Raw genomic sequence first — 5,000 nt, forward strand, 5'->3', positions numbered from 1 at the left:
GCATTTTTTTCCAGTCACAATGAATACTTAGAATTTGATGCTGGTGGTAAGTATTCATGAGTGAATGGGCAGCATGAATTCTGGAAATAAACAACTAAATATCTCACACAGTGTCCCTTAAATGCACGCTGAACCTCCTGTTAACTATTTAACTATTACAGTACTACACTACTATGACAGTGCACGGGGCCTTTAGCAATACATTACGACTTTGACATTGCCATTCTGGTAACAGCTCATTTATAATGCCGTGTCTTAAGGGGTTAAGTAGGCCTACAGAGAGTGTAATTGTATGTAGTATGTTGTACTGAACATGTGTATCATACAATAGTCTCTTTGTGGCTGTAGTTGTTACTCACCTCCCCACGGGTTCCCTCCGAGGGCAGTGCTGGGGGCTGCATGGATCTAAATGTGGGTCAGAGTCCAAGATGATCTCATCTCTGATACAGGCAGCCTATAACCAAATATCCGCAACCACCACACCGGCAGTCTCCAGTCTCTCCAGCCCTCTCTTGTCAGCTCTCCAGGCCAGGTTGGATCTGACCTATATGCCTCATTCCCATGTGGCCAGCATGATGTCAGGCAGCAGGCCCTTGTTTATCTTCTTTATCTCCTCCTTTTCATCCTCCCCCTTTCTCTCCCTCTCCCTCTCTCTCTCTCTTTCCTTCCATTCCTCCAGCTACCTCTCGATTCCCTCATTCTCTCCATCGCTCCATCGCTCTCTCTCTCTCTCTCTCTCTCTCTCTCCCTTTCTGTCTTTTTAGTCGTGTCCAAAGCAACTCTATAGGACACTCATGCATTGTATCCCAGTTTACCAGTCAATACTTTTCCTCATCTTCCAGTAGCCTGGCTTGGCTGGGGTGGGGATGGGGGTGGGGATGGATGTGGTGAGCGATGTGCATACAGTACAGCAAGGTTTCCCAAACTGGGGTGCGTGCACCCCTGGGGCTGCGTGGCCTGCCACAAGGGACAAGGGGGTAAATTGAGCAATGGCGGATATGTGTGTCTTTAAACAGCATTAATGAAAATGAAATAGTTTTTAATTGTACGGTGAATTATACGCTTGAAGAATCATAAAGTCTAATGAGGATTGATTCCCTAAATGACTCTGCATAATGTGCAATGATCAGTGAAGCCATATTGGAGTGGCCATAAGTAAACCAAAACATTCGCTTATGGGGGTGCACGAACCACATTGAAATGTACAAGGGGGTGCACATGGATAAAAGTTTGGGAACCATACCGTACAGTAATCTAGTTAGCCATCTCTGCCATGCCCAATTAGTCCTGCCCGCAGCACAGTACAGAGGCTCCTCAGAGGGCACTTTGGTGGAGAGGCAGAGAGTCATTACACATGTCATTCACTTCACACAAGAAAACAATTGTGTGTGTGTGTGTGTGTGTGCTTGTGTGTGTGTGTGTGTGTGTGTGTGTGTGTGTGTGTGTGTGTGTGTGTGTGTGTGTGTGTGTGTGTGTGTGTGTGTGTGTGTGTGTGCGCACGTGCGTGTGTGTGTGTGCTTGTGTGAGTGCGAGCGCACACGCGTGTGTGTGTGTGTGTGTGTGTGTGTGTGTGTGTGTGTGTGTGTGTGTGTGTGTGTGTGTGTGTGTGTGTGTGTGTGTGTGTGTGTGTGTGTGTGTGTGTGTGTGTGTGTGTGTGTGTGAGTTTGAGCGCGCACGCATGTGTGTGTGAGTCTGTGTGTGTGTTTGTCTTTCATGTAGGCTATAGTGACATTATTATCATTGTTGTCTGGAGAAAAGGGTGATCATTTCACACAAACATACCACAAAAGGCTGCTCCTTTCTGTTTTCTAAATTGTAAACCTGACAGTGGTGAATATACCGTATATGGTAGTGAATATATATGAAGTGTGTTATGTGCATATGATAGTATATTATATAGATAGTATATTATGTAGGCCTACATATAGGCTAGATAGTATATTATGTGCATATGAAGAAACTGACAATAAAAGCTGACTTGACTTGACATGATTAAACTAAGCGCTATTGCTATTGCAAATGTGCAAATCTAATACCAATGATTTGAAAGCATTTTCATCAGTTTCAATGTTGGCATATTTATTTGCCTTTGTAGGGCGGTATAGTGTAGGCCTAGCCTATTAAACTAGCCCCACCCGCCAGCGGCCAAAATTATTTTTGCCTGTGAGTGGGTCTAGCCTCGGACAGTGCCCCAGGCCCTGAAATTGATCAATTACAATGTGTGGTTATTTTTTATTCTCATATGATTCATATGCAGATTATTATATGTACATGTCTATGCAGGAATATTGAGATATGTGTATATGACTATATGTATATCGTTCCAGTATGTAAGCATTGTAATCTGTGTTGAGTGTGTAGATCTGTCAGCTCAATTGAGGTGGCGTCAAGCTAATTTGCATCTGTAAAGCATCTGGGCTGGGTGGGCCAAGAGTATAAAGGCTTTGGGATGCCAAAGGCCAGTGTGCATCCTACCTAAGATCAGCGAGAATGGTGTTTCTCGCTAGGATGTTCCATGTTCCCATATCGGGAGCAGCCAAATAAAATCTGCAGAGAACTCACCGGACCAAAAGTGTTTGTCTGACATTAATGAAGAAAGGGAGGGAGTGACGACAAAGCGTTGGCCAATAGGCACAGACACGGTTCGAAAAACAACAGGTTGTAGCCAATCAGCAATCTTCCAATGTCTCATTGATCAGGGCCAGACTAAATATTCACATTTTAGTCCCCTATTGTGAGAACTGTAAAGACAAATGCAATACGACCGGTCTGCATGTGCACGGTTATGGTCCAGTCATCCTAAATATACCCACTATACCCAATCCAAACGCAACCCAAAAAACAAACGTGTTTCGACATAGAATTGAAATAGAGAACTGGTTACTTGCTGTTCTGTATTCAGAAAACGTTTCAGGGATCAAATTAATCTTTCAGGGAGCCTGTACATTTTTCAGTAATGAGGGTTTTGGTTTGAAAATTGTAGATATTCAAAGACAAGAAATAAGACGTTGGAGGATTATTTAATTTTCTATTTTGTGGCCTTGGCTGTCTGTGGTGGCGCAATTACATGGCATGGAATTGAATGTGAGAACTGGTTAGGTGGTATTTACATTGCATTACATTACATTACATTAGCAGACAGACACGTTTATCCAAAGCGACTTACAAAGAGGACATACAGAACAGTACTTGCAGCAGCAGGGAATTATATGATTCAGTCTTTAAATGATGGAAACATATGGAAACAGTAGCAAGGTTTACACTGTAGATTTCAAAATGTGATATGTGAACAGACAGAAGGCAAAAGATGAGGAGTTTATTTTAATTTGCCACTTCTGCTCTCTGCAGGGACATTTAGTGATGGAATAATTCCATGGCATCCATTTGAGAACTGGTTCAGTGGAATTAATCAGTCTTTCAAGGACAGAAACAGTAACATGGTTTATACAGCAAGTTTGAAAATGTGTGATATGTGAATAGACGGAAGACAGAGGATGAGGATGAGGAGTTTTTTTCTGTGACCGTAGCTGTCTGCGGCTAAATTTAGTGGCGGCGTAATTACATGCCAGGCTCCGCTCGACTGGGCTCTTATGCAGGCGTGATGGGCATCCCAGGGTCACAGCAATCTCCCTCCTCTGCTCTGCTCTGCTCTGCTCTGCCCAGCGATATTCATTACCGGCCCCATACCAGAGACGCACCAGACAGAACAGAACATTCCACTGAATTATCCTCTTCTCTTCAAAGCTTCAAAGGGGGGCGGACAAGACAGACAAGAGACATAGAGGATGGAGGATGGAGGGGTGGGTGATGGGGGGACTATATGAGAGACACAACAGGAGGAGAGAGAGAGCGGAAAGAAAGAAAGAAAGAAAGAAAGAAAGAAAGAAAGAAAGAAAGAAAGAAAGAAAGAAAGAAAGAAAGAAAGAAAGAAAGAAAGAAAGAAAGAAAGACACGGAGCATGAGAATGGAAGATGGGTGGAGTGGGTGATAGGGGGACTATAAGGAGAAAAACAACAGGAGGAGGGAGAGAGTGCGCGAAAGAAGGAAAGAAAGAAAGAAATAAAGAAAGAAAGAAAGAAAGAAAGAAAGAAAGAAAGAAAGAAAGAAAGAAAGAAAGAAAGAAAGAAAGAAAGAAAGAAAGAAAGAAAGAGAGAAAGGGAGAAAGAAAGATGAATGGATAGGGAGGGCCGGGGTGGAGTGGAGTCGGAGGATGGGGTGGCATATACAGTTGAGGACGATATTATTAGCCCCCCTCCTGAAATTAGACATCTCTCTTGATTTCTCAGTAAGAATGACCATTATTAACCGTTTCTGTTATTCTGGAAACAAATACACTGATGGAGATAATGTTCAATGAGTTCAAATTGGATTTTTCTATTGTTACGATGAGTTTAAACAAAAAAGGGCCAAAATGACGAGGACAAAATTATTAGCCCCCTGATCATTAATAGTCAATATGGCGCCATTTATGAACCAAAACTGACAACAGGCTCTGATAAGTTGCTACCTAGGTTGGCACATGCCCCACTAGGGATTTTGGCCCATTTCTTCACTGCAAAGTGTTCTAGCTGGTCCAAATCACATGGATGCTGAGCATAGACATTAACCACAGACTCTCAGTGGGATTGAGGACTGGACTATGAGTGTGTGATTCCAATATCATGGTTTTGGTGTCCTTGAAGAACCTCTGAACTAATCTAAATGTATGCTTTGGGTTACAATGTTGTTGGAAGACCCAGCAATCCAGATTCAGACCCAGACTCCCTGTGTCTGAGGCTGAATAACAGACTAAACTTGATGCCCCACCACTGTGTGTAACTGTGGAAACTGCTTGGCCTCATTAGACCAAAGAAGCATTGGACACCTGCCTAGATGATTGTTATTGACCTGGCCTCACCTGGAGTTTTTTTCCCCCACCAAGAAAGACAGTTGTTAGGGCTTGTCATCATATTGGGCTTTGGGGCCATCATCACAGAAGAACCCCTTTACTAAAGGCAGTG

This window comes from Engraulis encrasicolus, chromosome 3 (assembly GCF_034702125.1).
Source record: "Engraulis encrasicolus isolate BLACKSEA-1 chromosome 3, IST_EnEncr_1.0, whole genome shotgun sequence".
Classification (NCBI taxonomy): domain Eukaryota; kingdom Metazoa; phylum Chordata; class Actinopteri; order Clupeiformes; family Engraulidae; genus Engraulis; species Engraulis encrasicolus.